Below are 22,333 nucleotides of genomic sequence, written 5' to 3'. Positions count from 1 at the left end.
TTTTGTCCCCCATGATGACGGTTTTTGTGTAAAGGCTTCCTTTCAGTAATGTCCGTCTTGATCACGTGATGCGCAAAATGTAAACACAAACTAGCGCGTCTTCTTCGGCGCATTATCTCTTCTTGGCCTGTCCTGCTCTTGCTTCCTGCTAGAGCGCCCCCTGGAGGCCGGAGGCCGTAAAAATCCATAAGTAGGCCACGCCGCCGTTTAAGGTCCAAAGTAACCTTCTGAATAAAATGTATTAAAAGTTCACATTCATTACAACTTGTTTTTGGTGAGCAAAATGTCAGAAGAATTTAATTTAAATGCTGATTGATTGGGTTTTAATACAATGCAGATTACTTCACTGGTGAAACCAGAGAAGTGATTAAAAAAAGGAAAAACAAGATGAACTTAGTACAATTACAATGCAGATTGTCCAAACAGCGCCACTGCTTTGTGTAATCTCTGAGTGATATGGCAGAGTAAGAGAAAGGGTTTAGAGCACAGGTGTCAAACTCAAGACCCGGGGGCCAGATACGGCCCGCCGCATCATTCTATGTGGCCCGCGAAGACAAATTGTGCTTCAAATTCGTGTGTCATTACTAGAATTGCAAATTGTCTTCACTTTTAATAATAGCTTTTTTTTTAAATATTTGACCAGTTTTTACTCGTCTGATTTGAAAACGAGTTATTTGTCAGTTTGTTTTGTAGCTTTTACTGTATATAATAGTGTTAAGAGTAAAAGTGATCAAGTCATCACAAAAATCTCGAAAAAATCTTATATAAGCCGCACCTGACTATAAGCCGCAGGGTCCAAAATTTTGGAAAAAAGTCGCGGCTTATAGTCCGGAAATTACGGTATATATATATTTACATACCGTTTTGGCCCGAATATAAGACGACCCTGATTACAAGACGACCCCCTCTTTTTCAAGACTCAAGTTTGAGAAAATACTTTTTGAACACCAAATTTAATTTTTATACAGAAAATAATTACAGTAAATCTGAAACAAAATGATTATAACAATATATTCGAGAGTTTAAGCATTTAAGTTATTTTGCTTCATTCAATCATGCAAAAACTGTGTAAACGTGTAAACTTAAGTGCAATCACATTTGTAAATGAATGGCTTCTGGTTTTTGAAATGTAAATAAAAAAATGTACAGTGATAAAACAACAAAATTGCAATAACTGCATCAACCATCAAATTGAAGTCTAACTGTAACTGTAGTCTTGAAACAAATCCGAATAAGGAAAAACATTGCAATAAAATAATGCAAACTGCTACCGCTATTGTTGGGGACCCTGAGGACTGTATAGGGGGTTGGCTTGGATGGTTATGCTCTTTTCGCCCCCGGGTGTCGGTCAGAACACACGAGGGAAGACGTGGTTCAGTTTTGATTGCTTTACTGAATTATTGGCAAAAAAGTAACAGGCACTGTGGCTCATAGGGGTATACAGGCAAATTGGCAAAAGGGTATTGCGTGAAGCGTGTGAAGGGTGTGTGTGGTTTGTGGTGTGTGTGTGGTTCTGCCAGACAGAAATACAATACGCAAGTCAACGCTCAACCTCTGACGTCACACAACACTCGAGACGGCACACATTACATAACTAACTGCGCGTAACGGTTCCGCTATACTTACTGTATTTTTCAGACTATAAGTCAGGTTTTTTTTTTTTTCATAATTTGGGTGGGGGGGCGATTCATATTCAGGAGCGACTTATATGTGAATTTTTTCACACATTTTTACTTGATCATTAACACTTTACTTACTTACTAGTATAGTTGATCACTGCAAGTTATTTTCACTTTAAACTGCATGAGGGCGCACTATGGCTGTGGAATAATTGGAGCCTCACTGACAGAGTTCTATTCACAGATTATTCGATGGACTTGTTATTTATGTTATAGTTATTTGATATATAGTTTATTTAGAGTAGCAACGTGTATGTTGTTAGACTTCAGTAGTTTCCGATTTTCTAGGGAGGCCGTGAAGGAAGCGGGGGGAGGGAGGGCGAGAGCAATCCAGTGCGCTTGCGTGTGTTGGCTCACATGTTGAGCTCTTGATTTGTGAAATAAAGAGCCAGTTACCAAACCCACATCTTGCCTGGTACTTAGGTAACGCTACAATATAGTTAAATACATAGATCTGTGGAATAATTGGAGCCGCCAACTGACAACGAGGCTAACGTCAGTGGCGCACGTAGGTCCGGAATCGACAGCTGTTTTTTGGGGGGATGTTTTTGACACAGAGGATGAATATTCCGATAGGTTTAATAATTTGGACTGACACGGATGGTTCGTTAAAATTATTGTTTATATTACATTTATTTGATATATCTAGTCTGACGTCAGCGGCGCACGTAGTTCCGGTGTCAACAGCTGTGTTGTTGTTTTTTTCCGTCTTTTTTAAGTGACACGGAAGACAAAGATTCTGATGAATTTATTCATTTAGAGTGACACGGATGGTTTGATAAAATTGTTGTTTATATTACATTTATTTGATATATCTAGTCTGACATCCGCGGCGCACGTAGTCTTTCCGGCGTCAACAGCTGTTTGTTTTTCTTGTTTTTTTTTTTTTTCAAGTGACACGGAAGACATAGATTTTGATGGATTTATTAATTTGGAGTGATGACACGGATGGTTCGATAAAATTGTTGTTTACCGTAATTTCCGGACTATAAGCCGCGACTTTTTTCCAAAATTTTGAACCCTGCGGCTTATAGTCAGGTGCGGCTTATATACGATTTTTTTCATGATTTTTGTGATGACTTGATCACTTTTATACACTCGCAAAAAGGCTGTGGACCACTGTTGTGCGGTATCTTGAAGAACAAAACAACAACAAAAATACTATTTTGAAACACTACTATGGCCGCTGCTTATTCTGGCTGTGTTGCTTGTGACTATTATGAGCTTTAGTAGGAATACACGCTAGGTGACCTGCGTCAAAAGGCTCTAAACCCTTTTTCATTCTTCTGACATTGTCCTCACCAAAAACAAGTTGTAATGAATGTGAACTTTTAATGCATTTTATTCAGAAGGTTACTTTGAACCCTGAGGCTTAAATGGCGGCGCGGTATATTTATGGATTTTTACGGCTTTCTGTGTACTGTCTTTCTTTGTAAAAAAACTCATGTGCACGTGCGGCTTATAGTCCGGTGCGGCTTATGTAAGAAAAAAAATAAAATATCCCTGAATTTTAGCTGGTGCGGCTTATAGTCGGGTGCGGCTTATAGTCCAGAAATTACGGTATATTATTATTTCATACATAGTTTATATATTGTTATATGGGCCTGTAGAAAATTTGAACTGCAACGCGCCGCTGACTTCGGACTTGTTTACATAAAGGAGGACCAACCCGATCGATGGCTTTAATGATTTGGAGTGACACAGATGGTTTGACAAAGGTGTTATTTATGTTATAGTTATTTGAATAACTTGTATTGTTAAATCAGGCCCGTTCTCAGTGTGTGTCTGTGTGTGTGTGTGGTTCTGCCACAGACAGAAATACAATACGCAAGTCAACGCTCAACCTCTGACGTCACACAACACTCGAGACGGCACACATTACAGAACTAACTGCGCGTAATGGTTCCACTATACCAGTGCTTCTTAAATAGTGGGGCGCGCCCCCGATACCAAGCCACCAAACAAGACAAGCACAGACTGCAACAGACAATCAGGACTGCAGAAAAGATAATCGGGATCATCCTCCCATCTATTCAAGACTTGTACCTGTCTAGGACCAGGAAACGTGCAAGCAACATCTCTACAGACCCTTCTCACCCAGGTCACAGTCTGTTCGAACGACTCCCCTCCAGACGGCGTTACAGAGCGATGTACGCCAAAACCAGTAGACAGAGACACAGCTTCTTTCCCCAGGCTGTCGCTCTGATGAACTCACACCACTCATAAGAGTCTCAGAGAAATCACTGGGCAATAATATCCTGTTCTCGCCACTTAAATGTTGTTAGTCACCTGAATGTTGTTTGTCACTTAAATGTTGTACAGAGGCTGAGATCAACCGGAGTCAAATTCCTTGTTTGGCATGCACAAACTTGACCAATAAAGCTGATTCTGACTCTGGTAAACAATTAAAATGGGTATTGTTTCATGACCATAACTCTAGATATGTCTTGTATCCGAAAATGCTAAACGTAAAATTACAACCTTCAAAAGGTTAAAAAGTCACAACAAATTGAGTGACACGCATCCTCCAGTGAAATCTGTCTTGCCGTTGCTGCCGGTGGTCAGTGCTGGGAGGAAACAGGGAAAAATCTAAGCCGAGGAGTCAGGGCTCTAAACCACCCTGAAAAAACCTGAACCAACAGGATTTTAAAAAATTCAAACACCTAACTAATTGGAGTTGCAATACAAACAACATTTTTTTCAAATTTTGTAGACAGACGCCTGAGGTTTGCAGGCTGACCTCTCAACCAATGAGAATTGATTTCAAAATTCAAAGGAACTCGAGCTAGCAGTTCTGACTTTTAAACAGATGTGCATGCAGGTATGCAGGCATGCATGTGCGCATGCACATGCGTGCTACTCACACCCTACTCTTCTAGCATTCCCAACAATCTTCTGCAGTTTTGAAGGCATATTGTATTTACCTGCAATTATTGCTATGCATGCAAAATGTCTCTGACGTCATCTGTTAACAGACAATTTTCGTTTTTTTTATGTTTGAGCATAGGTCGGCAACCCATGGCTCCGGAGCCACATGTGGCTCTTTCATCCTTCGGTTGTGGCTCCCTGTGACTTTGGAAAATAATGAGTATTTTAAAAAAATAAATTTTATTTTAGTTTGTTCATTTTAAAACATAATTCTGAATTTGAAGATTATGGTAAACTTGTAACATTAAAATTAAACGTTTTTAATATTTTTACCGCGCAAAATATGTGTCACATCCGCCGATGTGCGACATTCAAATTCCTGGCGTCCCTCACGTCTGGCAGCCGGCGTTTTTCCAGCACACTACCAGCGTGATTTTTTTACCCCTGCCTGGTAAATGATGGATAAATCCAAGAAAAGGAAAATTTCTTAAGATAACAGAACGTTTAATGCTACGTGGGCAGATTCTTTTGCTTTCACTGCTGATGAAACTGGTTTACCAGTCTGCTTAATATGTGGTAAAAAATTGGCAAACAACAAAAAGTCAAATGTTGCGAGACATTTCGAGAACAAACACTCGGCCTTTGCTAAAAAATATCCCAAGGGAGAGGAGCGAAAAAAAGCCGTTTCGGAGCTAATGCGGAAGGCTGATGTGAGCAGAAGTCACTTCCAGAATTGGATTAAGACTGGAAATTCAACTACCGTAATTTCCGGACTATAAGTCGCGGTTTTTTTCATAGTTTGGGTGGGGGGGCGACTTATACTCAGGAGCGACTTGTGTTTCTTTTCAAATTTTTACTTCATCATTAAGACATTACTTACAAGTATAGTTGACCACTTCCCATGTTATTTTTAGTATAGTTGATCACTTCACATGCCTTTATATCTTTATCTTGAATATATTCAAAACATAAAAAATAGAGAAAACATTAAATAAAGCAATTAACACTTTAAAGCACCATATCCAAGTCCATTGTCTGCTGTATGTACACTTGCTCCATTTTTGCTCCTCTTATATTTATTATTATTATTTATTATTATTTATTTATTTATCATTTATTCAACACTCTTATTTATTCATTGTTTGTGCCTTCTTGTTTTTTTTTTGTGTTGCTTGTATGCATGTGTACTCTCACCGAGGGATAGTGGGAACGTAATTTCAATCTCTTTGTGTGTCTTGGTATATGAAAAAAAAAATCAACGATAAAGCAGACTTTGACAAAACAACCAAATAAATAAAACAAAAAACTACATCTGAAAAAAAATTATATTTTCAGACGAAACTGGATGAGGGCGCTCTAAATTTCACCGTTGGCCGTTACTCATCAACTGGGTGGGCTTAAGAAAAATGGCACCAAAAAGAAACTCTTATTTTGCAGGTTACAAACTACAAGTTGTAAAATATGCAGCTAAAAACAGTAATCGAGCAGCAGAAAGAAAGTTTGGAGAACTGTGATGTACCAATGGATTACTATTTCAAGTGAAGTCAGTGGCAAGGCGCGGCGCAGCGGTTGTTTACATAAAGGACAAACGTACCCACGCAAGGACTACCGGCATCATTAGCGGTGATCATTTCTAAGTGACACGGAGGACAAAGAGTTTGAAGGAATTAAGGATTTGGAGTGACATAAAAGGTTTGAAAAACTATTATGGCTTTTACGCACGCCCGGTCGTACTCTACTGAGTCGGGGGCCGGCGCTCGGCCGAGTGGCTGTCCGCGAACGGTGCATGGGGCTCGGACATGGCCATTACACACGCCCGGTCCTATGCCATGGAACTCTCGTGTCTGGAAGTCCACGCCGCCACACGCTTGGAAGTTTGTTTTGTTTAATAAAGAGCCGTTTACCAAACCCACGTCTATCCTTGTACTTTGTTAACGCTACAATATAGTTATATACTAGATCTGTGGAATAAAGACTAGGCTGACATCAGGGCGCACGCGCGGCGATGTTGACAAAGGACGAGGAATTTGATCGATGGATTTCATGGATTTAAAGTGCACGGATGGTTTGATAATATTATTGCTTATACTATAGTTATTTGAAATATAATTTATCTATCGTTATATGAGCCTGTGGAATATTTTGAAGTGCAAGCACCCTCAGCCGCGCGCACCCATTGTTGACAAAGAACGATCAATGGATTTAATGAATTGGAGTGACACCGATGGTTTTATAAACATATTATTCACGTAATAGTTGTCCTAAATCACTCTATATGTTACGTCAGGCCCGTTCTCAGCTCCTCGTTTGTTTGTGTCACGTTAGCATACCTATCGTTTAGCCTGTTGCTATTGTATTGAACGATCGATGGATTTAATGAATTGGAGTGACACCGATGGTTTTATAAACATGTTATTCATGTAATAGTTGTCCTTAATCACTCTATATGTTACGTCAGGCCCATTCTCAGCTCTTTGTGTTTGTCACGTTAGCATACCTATCGTTTAGCCTGTTGTTGCTATCCTTTAGCCCAGTGGTTCCCAAACTTTTTCAATCTAGCGCCCCCTTGGCTCCCCAGTGAATTCCTGATGTAACAGTAACACTTATTCAAATAACTATAACATAAATAACACCTTTATCAAACCATCTGTGTCACTCCAAATCATTAAAGCAATCGATCGAGTTCGTCCTCTATGTAAACAAGTCTGACGTCAGCAGAGCGTTGCAGTTAAAATTTTTCTACAGGCCCATATAACAATATATAAACTATGTATGAAATAACAATAATATAAACAACAATTTTATCAAACCATCCGTGTCACTCCAAATCTTTAAATCCAACGGAATGTTCGTCTTGTGTCACTTAAAACAAAAACAAAAAAACGCACACACGCACACACACACACAGCTGTTGACGCCGGAAAGACTACGTGCGCCGCTGACGTCAGACTAGATATATCAGATAAATGTAATATAAAGAACAATTTTAACAAACCAACCGTGACACTCTAAATCAGGGGTCACCAACCTTTCTTAAACCAAGAGCTACTTCCTGGATACTGATTAAGGCAAAGGGCTACCAGTTTGACACACACTTCTGAAATAGCCAATTTGCTCAATTTGGCTTTCACTGTGTGCTATTATTGTCATTTCCAGTTCACATGTAAGTCTGATTTTAACAAGAATAGCAAAAATACATTCAAACCTTGTTTTTTGACCACACTCCGTTCCAGAATGCGGTTCGAGAAGCGAATCGGTCGAATTCCCAATCTTTGTTTTTTTTTTTTTTGTTCTTAATGGACCGTGGTCGTAAATTGGTGAAAACATCACAAAGCAGGCAAACGTGTGAGCAGCATCCTGGGCACCCAGCCGGGGCACATGCAGATGGTCACCACGGGGCTAGTACGGCGGAGGTTGTTGGTTCCGACGAGCACGAGGGCGCGGACTCCCCACAGGGGTCGCGGCTGCGAGGCCAAGGCGAAGGACCCGGTCAGCACCGGCCGGATAAGCAGGGAGCCGTTGTAGAGTTACGCCGGTCTTGACCGATGTGCGCAGCTGTCCCGGTCCCAGGGAAAAAAAAAAAATCATCGGCGATGCTGGTGCCTTCTACCGCACTTCGGTATCGCTTCGGATCGGATTTTTTTTTTTTTTTTTAAGTCAAACAAAAGGTTTCTGCTATGTGGGACCATTTTGATCTCATATAATAATAATATACAGGACTGTCTCAGAAAATTTGAATATTGTGATAAAGTTCTTTATTTTCTGTAATGCAATTAAAAAATAAAAATGTCATACATTCTGGATTCATTACAAATCAACTGAAATATTGCAAGCCTTTTATTATTTTAATATTGCTGATTATGGCTTACAGCTTAAGAAAACTCAAATATCCTATCTCAAAATATTAGAATATTTCCTCAGACCAAGTAAAAAAAAATATTTAAAACAGCAAAACAAAATCAAACGTTTATAAATGTCCATTAATGCACTCAGTACTCCGGTTGGGAATCCTTTTGCACGGATTACTGCAACCAATGCGGCGTGGCATGGAGGCAATCAGCCTGTGGCATTGCTGAGGTGTTATGGGTGCCCAGGATGCTTCAATCGCGGCCTTTAGCTCATTTGCATTGTTGGGTCTGGTGTCTTTCAGCTTCTTCTTCACAATACCCACAAATTCTCCAATGGGGTTCAGGTCAGGGGAATTGACAGGCCAATCGAGGAGAGTAATGCCATGGTCAGTACACCATTTACTGGTGGTTTTGGCACTGTGGGCAGATGGTCCTCTGGATAGCAGTCAGATCAGCAGTCTTCCCCATACTTGTGATTTAGTTTACTGAACCAAGCTGAGTGTTTTTCAAGGCTCAGGAAACCATTGCAGGTGTTTCGAGTTAATTAGACTATTCAAGTGATTAGTTGAATACCCTACTAGTATACCGTAATTTCCGGACTATAAGCCGCGACTTTTTTCCAAAATTTTGAACCCTGCGGCTTATAGTCAGGTGCGGCTTATATACGATTTTTTTCATGATTTTTGTGATGACTTGATCACTTTTATACACTCGCAAAAAGGCTGTGGACCACTGTTGTGCGGTATCTTGAAGAACAAAACAACAACAAAAATACTATTTTGAAACACTACTATGGCCGCTGCTTATTCTGGCTGTGTTGCTTGTGACTATTATGAGCTTTAGTAGGAATACACGCTAGGTGACCTGCGTCAAAAGGCTCTAAACCCTTTTTCATTCTTCTGACATTGTCCTCACCAAAAACAAGTTGTAATGAATGTGAACTTTTAATGCATTTTATTCAGAAGGTTACTTTGAACCCTGAGGCTTAAATGGCGGCGCGGTATATTTATGGATTTTTACGGCTTTCTGTGTACTGTCTTTCTTTGTAAAAAAACTCATGTGCACGTGCGGCTTATAGTCCGGTGCGGCTTATGTAAGAAAAAAAATAAAATATCCCTGAATTTTAGCTGGTGCGGCTTATAGTCGGGTGCGGCTTATAGTCCAGAAATTACGGTACTTTTTCATGATATTCTAATATTTTGAGATAGAATATTTGAGTTTTCTTAAGCTGTATGCCATAATCAGCAATATTAAAATAAAAAGCTTGCAATATTTCAGTTGATTTGTAATGAATCCAGAATGTATACAATTTTTGTTTTTTTTAATTGCATCAGAAAATAAAGAACTTTATCACAATATTCAAATTTTCTGAGACAGTCCTGTATATATATATATATATATATATATATATATATATATATATATATATAATTGTTAGAAAAATGTTATATATGTTATCATGCGTTCTCTAATGAGTACTTATTCATAAGGTTACTGCTCAGTATGCTTGCTGCTTTGTCTTGCTTATTCTTATCTTGTGCAACAGAACAGAAGGATTACGGCTGAGTCAGGGGCGAGATGACAGTTGTGTCAAACAAGATACTGCTGACATCTCAGCAGAAAAATTACGTCCACCAGAACAGATCGTGAAAACAACACATCAAACGATGCGTCATGAACCTTCTGATCTTCCTTAAAGAACATCACTTTCTCTTTTTATCTCTCGAAATATTGCTTAAACTGTTTTGCTGATATAGCCATATCTGCACGCAACACTTTGTGCATTACTTTTTGTTTCTTTTCTTACGAGACGAAGCCCACAAACTTTTTCCCCTCACCCTCAGGGGCTAATCGTCTCACACTGTGGGCAGGGCGTTCCAAATAAAAAGAGCGAGAGTGTAAACAGATTTTTAGTGTAGTGAGATTGTAGAAAGCAATCTGAATGCACTCCTCGTGGTTGACGAGAACATCCGAGGAAAAGAACCAGCAGACTGTGAGTACGAATATTGATTCTGTTAAAAGGAATGAAAGTGCAGTGACAAGAGGTCATTTAAAACCTTGACAATTCTAGACCCTATCAAGTGCAATTAGAAACAGTTAAATTCCGCTGGGATGATGGAGTCCCCTGACTTATAAGTCAGTTAAATTCCATGGGAGGGCGGACTCCTCTGTTTTCTAAAGAAGTACAGGTAATTTGGAGCAGTTAAATTCCGCTGAGGTGTCGTGGGGCCTCCTAACTTAACCTTCCTAATGTGTTAGCTCTCAGCTGCCATCTGTGGTGTTAGCGGGTCATTTTTGATCCGTGTATTGAATCAGCCAAAAACAAAAAAAAAACCTAAAAACAATCTTTTTCATCCAATGTTTTTCTTAACTCTTGTTTAGCTGGTTTGGCTCCCTTATCCATGAAAAGATAGGTTTTATATGTACTTCAAGAAAAGGGCAAAAATATATATATTTTTACACAATAGGAAGGTTAAAGAGTTTGTTAAAATCCACGGGAGGGCGGACTCCCCTGCTTGCCTGTGAGACGATAAGAGTGCGCATTGTGTGTGTGTGTGTGTGTGTATGGTTTGACAGAGAGTGATCTCATTTGAGCTCTCCTTTATATAAAACACACAGGATTGTAAACAGTGGCTTTGTGTGGAAGCAGAGGAAAGGAGACTTACCACTCATTGAATATTTTACCACTGTCCTGTGAATTAAATTGGCTTTAGGACACTGTAGGTGCCATTCGAATTGCCAACGCCGAAATTTAGAAAAATAAACCATGGGAAAATCAAATAGCAAACAAAATCGCTAATCGTCTCACACTGTGGGTAGGGCGTTCCAAATAAAAAGAGCGAGAGTGTAAACAGATTTTTAGTGTAGTGAGATTGTAGAAAGCAATCTGAATGCACTCCTCGCGAGAAAAACTCAATATTCTGCCTCACTTGTGTTTGTCTGCTGATCCTTTTCTTTTATACAGATATTCAGTTAGTACTTTGACCTGACAATACATATATATATATATATATATATGTATATATAATAAGGTATTTGATTTAATTTCCTTGTTGTTTCATCATGTTTCCCTCAGAGTTTCTACTTGATATACTATCTGAATTCAAATTCACTTCAAAGTAACTTTTAGTTTACTATTCATATTATTTTCTGCAGGTAAAATGTCACATTTGTTATACAGAACTTTCATATTTAAACAATGCTGAGGCATTATAGGGCCAAGTATAAACATGAAGTCCAAGATAAACTCAGGTATACAGCCATTCTTCAACTTACTCACAGTTGCTTTCTTGATAATTAATTCCTATTAATTTATTATTTACCTTTTTTAACCATCAAGCTTCCAGGAAGAAGATGCTGAAGGACTGCCAGCCCCTCAGTGTTATGGAAAATGAAACCAGGAAAAAAAAAAAAAAAGGTTTGTACTATCTAAAGTAGTAGTTGATATATTTAATTTATTTAATTTTTAATTTAAATATATTGATTTGTTTTGATTTGACTTCACTTGGTGTCATTTTCAGACCATCAAACAAATGTTCGCCAAAAAGTACAAGGAGGAATGGGACTGAGTGAAAATGGAAGTACAGCAAGCTGTGACAGTAAGTTTAATAGCTGACGAGGACATCTGTAAACATGGAGGCGTACTTGGCTCTTACCTGTCACTACATTAATTAGAAAATGCAGTTGTGTACATCTGTTTTGGGTGTGCAATACTTTCAACAAAGTCACACTGCTCACAATTTGGCCCGAGTCAAAAAGGGCATGACAGAGGACTGGGCCATAACCAGTAAAGTAAACAGCTCAGTGACCTAGTGGTAGAGTGTCCGCCCTGAGACTGGAAGGTTGTGGGTTCAAACCCCGGTCGGGTCATACCAATGACTACAAAAATGGGACCCATTGCCTCCCTGCTTGGCACTCAGCATTAAAGGCCCAGAGACACCGGTATATGTATAAATCGGTTTTAGTTAGCTTAAGGGCTTATAAATATAAATTGACGATCGAAACAACGAAAAGGAAGCTGTTGCTCTGAAAAATATAATTTAAATTTGCCGCGCAGACGAGTTTGACTGCACCGAGCCGCCAGCCGGAAGTGAGGTCTCATGACGTCTCAAGTTGTACACGTTTAGCTTCAGTGAATGTAAACAAAAAGAGAAGAGGGGCCAGCGCGGAGACGTCGGGCCAGGCTTGCGGCCAACCCAGCTCGCCCAGCCGTGCCTTCCATTCTCCTGGCATACATTTGTTCGGGGGACGACAAGATGGGTTGCGTTCGCCTGATAGGATCCACGAACCGGACAGTGCGTGCCTGCTGTGTGCTCGTGTTCACAGTGGCCTGGTTGACTGTCATCTTTCCTGACTCTGCTGTGCATCGGGAGCGGCTAGCGTGCTATCACTCTTATTGTCTTCTTGTTTTATTTTTTCCTGTGTTGTTTACTTGTATGTGCGTTGTGAACTCTGTCTTGTCACCCTGGGATAGTGAGAAACGTAATTTCGATCTCTTTGTGTGTCTTGACATGCGGAGGAATTGACAATAAAGGAGACTTTGAGACTTTGACTTTGAAAAGTATGTCAAAGCGTGACAGGAGGGGCACAATTCAGAAAACGTGCTCAGCTCGTCGAAAAAATGCGATTTAAGCAATAAAATTAAAAATGCGCCTAAAACCTAAACCAAACGCTGCAGATGTTTATTTCTCCATGCGCAGTGGTCAACTCGGCACTCTAAAGCCCCCTGAGAACTTTTTACTATGCCAACGTAACCACAGTGACGGGAGAGGCACAATTCAGAAAACGTGCTCAGCTTGTCGAGAAAATGCGATTTAAGCAATAAAATTAAAAATGCTTATAAAACCTAAACCAAACGATGCAGGTGGTCATTTCTTCATGTGCCGAGATCAACTCGGCACTCTAAAGCCCCCAAGAGCACTTTTTACTATGCCAACCTAACCAGAGTGACAGGAGGGGCACAATTCAGAAAATGTGCTCAGCTCAGCCCAAGTGAACTGCTAAATTCATCATATTCTGCGTCAAAAGAGGTTTCTGAATCGGATAAAATGATGCTAATATTGCCGCAAGAAACGGAGCTGTCGCTGTCATCTGCCATGTTGTTTGGGTTTGTTGACATCCAGGTGTACAACTTGTGACGTCACAGTAATGGTGCCGCCAGTGTGGCTTCGTGGGGGACCCGATCGATAAACTGGCATTTCATTTTAGTTTATTCTTAGTAATCGGTGTCCATTTTTAATTTCCAATGCGGCAAATGTGTTCACTTTATACATTCTATCAAATTCCGTTCTAATTGAAAAAAAAAAAAAGGGATGTCTCTAGGCCTTTAAGGGTTGGAATTGGGGGGTTAGATCACCAAATGATTCCCCCGGGCACGGCACCGCTGCTGCTCACTGCAGGTTCAATAATTTGATGGGTTAAATGCAGAGACAAATTTCACCACGCCCAGTTGTTTTTGTGACAATCATTGGGTCTTTACCTTTTTTTTTTTTTTTTTTTTTTTTTTAAAGTGTCTTGTGACCGACGCAGCACCAAACATGATTGCATCCACTAGACAGCTCTTCATTCGCCACTCAATTTGCATTGCACATAGGCTCAATTTAATAGGAAGTCATCTGATCAGATCCACATACTTGCATCCATCAGACACAAAGCTAGGCACATTGTCACATACTTCCGATTGAGCACTACAGTCAAGGAGAAGCTTGCTCAAGTGCAGCAACAGACGGGACGACCAACCCTGAAACTCCAACACGCTGAAACAGCACCTATGAAATGCTGAATAGGCTACATAATGAGAGGAAACCAGCGTGGGTATCTCTGGCCTCTTTAAAAACAGATTTGACTCCACTTACAGCTGATGAGTTCATCATCATAGGGGAAACACTTCTTGTGCTTGCTCCTTTCCATCAAGCGACAGTGGAGTTGTCTGAAGAGAGGCGAGTGTCAGGGTCAAAGGTCATCCCGATTACGAAAATACTATATCTTGCACTAGTGTGTAATGCTTCAACCTTGCACACACAGGCAGCCATACACCTGCATGAACACCTGAAGCGTCGAGTCACAGACACTGCTTCCAAACTGGAGTCATTAAGTGTTTTGACCCTAGCAACGCTTCTCGACCCCAGATTTAAATCACTCGGGTTCCGCAGTTCCTCCAAGTGCAATGAGGCCATCAATAGACTGTGCTCGGAAAGTGTCAGTAATCGGAAGCACAAATGACCAAATGAGCAGCCGGGACCGTCTTCACAACAGCTGTCTGCACCCACTTCAGGCATGCTATTCTGCATTATTTGTTTGTTGTTGTTTGGAAATCATGTACTAAAATGCCAATTGATTGTTTTTTAGATAACCTTTGGCAATATCTGGACATTGAAGTGGTCAGACAAAGCAAAAGAGTCACAGCCAATGCCATCCAGGAGGTTCAAAGATACCTGGTAGAGGGCAATATTGCCAGGTCCCAGGATCTAATCAGATACTGGGACAATCAAAAGACCCATTACCCATACCTCTTCCGGCTTGTGTTGCAATTTCTCTGCACTCTAGCCTCATCTGTGCCGTGTGAGCGGGTGTTTTCAACGGCTGGAGAAATTGTGCTCAAAAAGCGCAACAGGCTCAATTTCAAGACGTTGGAAAAACATTTTTTTTAATATAAATGTGTAAAAAACTAATCGCAGTGCACAAGCATGGAAAACAAGCCACGATGACCTGCGTGAACTTGGCCCCCCCAACCTCGCAAAATTTAAGGAAAATAGTCCGATTCGTTTGTGCTTCGTTTGTGCCGGTTTGTGCAGCAAAAATCATCGTTTGTGCTGCTATGGTTTTTTAGTTATGAACGATTATTTTATAGGTCATCCAGAGTTCACCCAGCCCCCCCTTTCCCCCCAAATGGACCCAAAATGGTACCGTTTGTGCTGGTTTGTGCAGCAAAAATTTTCGTTTGTGCTGCTTTCGTTTCGGAGATATTACACATTTATTTTTTAGCGATGACGTCATCAAGCCCCCCCTTTTTCTCCAAATGGACCCAAATTGGTACCGTTCGTTTGTGCTTCGTTTGTGCTGGTTTGTGCAGCAAAAACTTTCGTTTGTGCTGCCTCCGTTTCGTAGATATTACACATTTATTTAATAGCGATGACATCACGTAGCTCCGCCCCCGTATTTACTTCCAAATGGACCCAAAATAAAATAGTGCCGTTCGTTTGGGCTTCGTCTGTGGTGGTTTGTGCTGCAAAAAGTTTCGTTTGTGCTGCTTCCGTTTCGGATACATTAGGCATTTAATTTCTAGCGATGACGTAACCGTATTTCGTCGCGAATTTCAAGCTCCTGGACTGGAATACTCCTGATGTAGGACGAATACAAGGTAAATATGTTCTTCGTTTTTTTTTCTTCTTTTTATCTTGCAGAAAACTTTCACTGCGGGAAACGGCTTTTGGTACGAGGATATTTCTGTTCTTATTTTTTTATGGTGCTTATCGATTAATTCCCTTGTTATCATTACGCCTATATGATCATTATTTTCAATTAAATCTGACGTGTAAAAGGTTCACTGCAACCTAAATACCTGGTGAGTCTATGTTTGTTCCAAAACATTGATTAATGCAACAATTAATACATGTATGTGAAGTTGATGACAGCCAGAAAAAGAAACTTGAAAACGTGAAAAAATAACTTTCTTTGTCAAAGGCAACATCTTCAACATTTTTTACAACAATTCAAACAATGTATCACTGCAATGTGTAGAACACAGCATGCGGGAAGATTTTAGTGTTTACTGATGCTGCTTTCATTCCAGTTTCCAGGTCATTATAGATCTCCCAGGCATATGCAGTCCTCCTGCAGTATGCCACATAATGGCCAAGAGAATCCTGGGTCAGTCCTGGTTCAAAGCCAATGACAGCTCTTAAAGTAAATGTCTTCTCTGTTAGCTCCAGACTGGAGGGAAATTCAAGCAAGGCAACTTCCTTGCAACTGCTACCAAGGTCAGTGTCAATCCACACAAACTCTCCCAGATTGTAGCTGGGAGTGACATTACCTGAACACAGAGCCTTGCCTGTACTGTCGTCCTGTGTTTCGAATGAAGACGGACACTGGGAAGGGTTTTCTATTGGCCTGAGGCAGAGAGAGTCAGGAAGACTGAGTCCCTCTTCAGCAGCAGTCTAAAGCGAAGCCATGCCACAGGTCTGCAGGACAGCAATGTTTACACAAACAACTGAAACTTGCCTCGTTACTTGTTGGCTTAATCTGCAGTACTGTGAGGAGCATTGTTTTATCAAATGAACACTTGGGATATTCCTCATTGCGCTCTCAATTACAGTGGAGATGTGGCATCGTGCATCAATTTGGAGAGCACCAGAGGTCAGGAGGACAGGTTTGAATATTTGCCCCAGCAGTTCTGCCCTCTGTGAGTATACCTGTTGGTTCACACCCTGTGTTGTGATGGTTTTCACCAGGTGGGGGAATTGGTTCCCATGTTCATAGTTCAGAACAGTCTTTTCAAATGAAAAACTTTCACAGAAAGAACAGCATAAGCATTGCAAGACAGAATCAAATGCACAGGTATTGAGCACAAACACTTTTGATGTGCGAAGTTTAACAGGCTGTTGATGATTCCCGTTTTTCAACAATGGTATCTTGACTTTTTTCCAGCCCACTCGTGTATCAATATGCAGCCATTCAGGACAAGGAGAAAGATATGACGTGATCTTTCTTTTCTTCGGTGGGACCGCTAAACCTCTCCAGTTTTCAACTGCACTGTCAGTAGATGCATCATGCTTCAGGATGAGATTTTTTTCCCCTTTTGTTTACTACTTCAGTTTGAGAAGTACTGCAGACGTTGTCAGGCTCTTTGACAGTCGTGGCATCACACTCATCCTTTTCACTTTTTTGTTTTGCAAAGCAAATCCGCATGTTTCCTTCAATGAAGGAAAGATGACGAGCAACAAACCGGTCCACACGAATGGGTAGGCTTTCATGCTTGAAAAGGCCTTTTTTTATGTTTTTGAACTCTGCTTCAACAGCTGCGGAACTTGCAGTGATGCTGGTGCTTTTGAAGAGAGGGACCATTATTGCTGTCCAGAGTGGCAAGTAACTTCCAAGTCTTGTTGTTTGGGGTATAATCTCAGGGAGGAAGTGGATGTTGTCTCTATCCCCATCAGCCATGGCAAGTGACCTGCTCTCCTCACATATTTCTGTCACCCACTGTCGGACATTAGTCTGGATGTGTTGGTTTAATGCATCACCTGGTTCTTGTCCCTCATCTTCCTCATCTGAAATGGGGACAAATTCCTCCGCGATTTGCGCTCTCAAGTATTTCTTGCACTTTTCTGATGGGATAGGGGCTCCAGAACTGTCATTACCCTCTGTCTCACTCAGTGCCACAATGGTGATAGCACAGAGAAGTTCTTTTGCATGTTGCAAACATTGTGACTTAAGAAGCTGTGCTATTGATCTGACAAAGAAATCCTTAACACGAGGTCTTTTGTTTTTCAGGCAGTCCCATCGGCAGATCATCTTAATACAGTGTGCTACATCTACCCTGACAAAACATGGGGGTAGCTGTCCAGGCTGATTCCCATGTGAAATGTTAAAGCACTCATTGATGTAGCTCTTCAAATCAGGATGAGGGGTAAAAGCTTTGACTAGAGCTCCAAGAATCGCCAGCGAAAAGTCACTTACTGCTTCTTTAGGAGCAGATGCACCTGCATGGATCCATTCCTTCAGCCACTGTGTGATAGCATTAATATCATGCTTCTCTGACAACATCTGCACGACTGGGACACTGGAGCTGGTATGCCCTGTCATAACACCCTGATACAGGAAGATATGGCCAGACATGCCATTCGGCCTCATCAGTTTTTTAACTATTGAGCCCGTTGCATCAACACATAATATTGGGTGGGATTTCTTTAAGCTCTTGTACATATGCATTTGTGTTTGACTCCAATAGTGACAGAAAAACTTGTCAAGTCCAATGTCTTTGATGCTGTCACTGTGAGGTGCACTGTATTTCAACATCTGCAATGATAAAATTGGATTTTTGTCACCTAATGGCAAATCATTTTTCTCTTGCTTTGCCTTGCGCAGGGTGGCTAAATTTGGCAGGTGGCTTGGCTCAGGGTCTCCGAAGGTCATCAGTTTATTTGCCTGTGATGCTCACCATACATGTGGTTCCAACCTGCCCTCACAAAGTTCCTTGGCTACCTGGACACGCAACTGTCCAGATAGAAACCGTTTTCAGCTACCAGTGTGCAGAGAGTCATCACTGTTCTTAATGAAACAGTTCAATATTATTGGACTGTTCATTTCTGGCTCTTCGCCACAGTTAATGTTGAGAAGGCCATGACACTCCTTGCAGTATCCTCTGATTTCGATATAATTATTTGAGACCAATGGATAGACCTTGGCTCTTTTAAAAACAAATGTGCAAGGAATTTGGACTGTTTTCCAGATTTGTTCATTTATGATGTGGGTCCAGATGCCAGGCTTCAAAATTCTATATTCTCTTTTTTGGGTTCGACGGTTCTTATCTTTGTATTCAGCCTTTTCCGGAATGAATTCCATCCACTTGTCAAAAGGAATATGAAGCTGAAATGACCGTTCAGGGCCTGATTCCGAGCTTGCTTCACTGCTAGTTTCAGGATCAGTTTCATCATGACTGAATCCCAGAGCTGACCAGATATTGTGTCTGTTTGTTTTAACAAAGGTGTACAGAGCCTTTGCAGACATCTTCCTTTCCAACTGGTCACTCAGATCTCTCCACACAGTAGCACTTGGAGTGGCTACGTTACCATTTTCAAGTATGGCCTCTTTTGAGGAGCAGAGAACTGCAACAATTAAATCATTGTCCACTGATGGTTGTTTGGGCATCTAGTTGAAGGACAAATATAATCAGGATTCATTGCTTGAATAATTAAAATTACACGTGTGTTCATTATAATTGCTATGCATGAACGGAAAAATGATGCAAAGAGAAAAATATTTTGACAGCAGAATGTATCAAGCATGCTTTCTTTAGAAATTTAGTTTTCTTGGTCTGTGCAAATTACATACGTCTAATAAGACAATGTTAGCGAACTAGCTATTCAGACTACCTGAGGTGTTTTTAATTCTACATTGTATGAGCTCTTTTTCGAACTTTTTTTTAACACACTTTACTTACATTGGTCGATGGTTGGTTACTTCCCAGAAAAAGTCGCTTTCTGTCACTCACTGTTATTAAATCTTCGGAGATAGTTGTGTATTTGTCGCTCGAAAAAGTTGCGCGTCTTTGTTTTTCGCCACCCTGTTGCGATATGTCTTACCGGCCTGCAGAGGTCACTTTGCATGGTAATTAGTTGGATAATACATGTGTAAGAATTGAAGAGTTATGATGTCAAGTGAAAATTTGTTAGAATAAAATACATGACACGGGGTTAATGAAGATGTATGATTATAATCATGCAAACAAATTTGTTTTGCGGCACAATCAATTGGTACCATTTTGGGTTCATTTGGAGGTTACGTCATCGCTAGAAATTAAATGCCTAATATATCCGAAACGGAAGCGGCACAAACGAAACTTTTTGCAGCACAAACCACCACAGACGAAGCCCAAACGAACGGCACTATTTTATTTTGGGTCCATTTGGAAGTAAATACGGGGGCGGAGCTACGTGATGTCATCGCTATTGAATAAATGTGTAATATCTACGAAACGAAAGCAGCACAAACGAAAGTTTTTGCTGCACAAACCAGCACAAACGAAGCACAAACGAACGGTACCAATTTGGGTCCACTTGGAGAAAAAGGGGGGGCTCGATGACGTCATCGCTAAAAAATAAATGTGTAATATCTCCGAAACGAAAGCAGCACAAACGAACGGTACCAATTTGGGTCGATTTGGAGGAAAAGGGGGGGCTCGATGACGTCATCGCTAAAAAATAAATGTGTAATATCTCCGAAACGAAAGCAGCACAAACGAAAATTTTTGCTGCACAAACCAGCACAAACAAAGCACAAACGCACGGTACCATTTTGGGTCCATTTGGGGGGAAAGGGGGTGCTGGGTGAACTCTGGATGACCTATAAAATAATCGTTCATAACTAAAAAACCATAGCAGCACAAACGATTTTTGCTGCACAAACGAGCACAAACGAAGCACAAACGAACGGTACCAATTTGGGTCCATTTGGAGAAAAAGGGGGGGCTCGATGACGTCATCGCTAAAAAATAAATGTGTAATATCTCCGAAACGAAAGCAGCACAAACGAAAATTTTTGCTGCACAAACCAGCACAAACGAAGCACAAACGAACGGTACCAATTTGGGTCGATTTGGAGGAAAAGGGGGGGCTCGATGACGTCATCGCTAAAAAATAAATGTGTAATATCTCCGAAACGAAAGCAGCACAAACGAAAATTTTTGCTGCACAAACGAGCACAAACGAAGCACAAACGAACTGTACCACTTTGGGTCCATTTGGGGGGAAAGGGGGGGCTGGGTCCATTTGGGGGGAAAGGGGGGGCTGGGTGAACTCTGGATGACCTATAAAATAATCGTTCATAACTAAAAAAACCATAGCAGCACAAACGATGATTTTTGCTGCACAAACCGGCACAAACGAAGCACAAACGAATCGGACTATTTTCCTTAAATTTTGCGAGGTTGGGGGGGCCAAGTTCACGCAGGTGCCACGATGTAGTGAAGCCGCGATAAACGAAACGCGAAGTAGCGAGGGATCACTGTATAAACTATATATCAAATAGCTATAATATAAACAACAATTTTATCAAACCATCTGTGTCACTCCAAATCATTAAATCCATCGATCGAATTCCTCGTCCTTTATGTAAACAACGCCACGTGTGCATCGCGCCGCTGACGTCGTCAGTTGCAGTTCAAATTAGTGAGTAATCCCTCGCTACATCGCGGTTCGTTTATTGCGGTTTCACTACGTCGCAGATTTTTGAATTTTGAAAATTTGTAAATCATTTCACATATAAGTCGCTCCTGAGTATAGGTCGCCACCCCATCCAAACTATTAAAAAAAAAAAAAAAACGAGACTTATACTCGGAAAAATACGGTACTTAAATTATAATAATGTATATACTATTCAAATCAGTCATCAAATCAGTGTCAGTTGTCTGTCAACGAGGTTGCCTTTGGGATTTTCAAGGTCCAGCAGGTGTCAGCACTCACTGACACAGTATCGACACCGTATCAGTACAGTTTGGCAATGTGTTGAAACGCTTCATGACGCCTCATCTACCCATCACTACTGAGTTTACGGCAACAAGAGGGACCCTACACATGCGATCGAAACAACAAGACAACAAAGAAAACAAGGATTACGCCACTGACCCTTGCCGCCTGGAATGTTCGTACACTTCTTGACAGAGAGAAGTCAGAGGGACTCCAGGGTCGCTCAGCGCAAGTGAACTCGCCATGTATAACATCGACATTCCTGCACTCAGCAAAACCAGACTGGCAGGAGTGGGCAAACTTTGTGAAAGAGGTGCAGGATATATCTTCCTTTGGAGTGGACGTGGACCAGAAGAGAGAAGAGAGGCAGGAGTAGGCTTTGCAGTCAAGTCAGCGTTGGTTGTGTGAATGATCACCTTATGACATTGAGACTACCCCTTTCTTATGAACAGAAGCACACCACCACTATTGTCAGCGTCTATGCGCCCACCATGACCAACCCAGAGGAGACCAAGGACGTTTTATGAAGACTTGAACACTGTCATCTCCACTGTTCCTCACGCAGACAAACTTATCATTCTTGATGATTTTAACGCGAGAGTAGGTTGTGATGGCATCCCCTGGGAAAGCGTGATCAGAAAGAATGGAGTCGGCAACAGCAACAGCCTACTACCTCCCCAGACCTGCACAGAGCATGGCCTTCTGATCACCAATACAGTCTTTAAACCTCCTTACCCACAACAGAACATCATAGACG

This window comes from Syngnathus scovelli, chromosome 5 (genome assembly GCF_024217435.2).
Source record: "Syngnathus scovelli strain Florida chromosome 5, RoL_Ssco_1.2, whole genome shotgun sequence".
NCBI lineage: Eukaryota > Metazoa > Chordata > Actinopteri > Syngnathiformes > Syngnathidae > Syngnathus > Syngnathus scovelli.
This window is presented reverse-complemented; position numbering follows the sequence as displayed.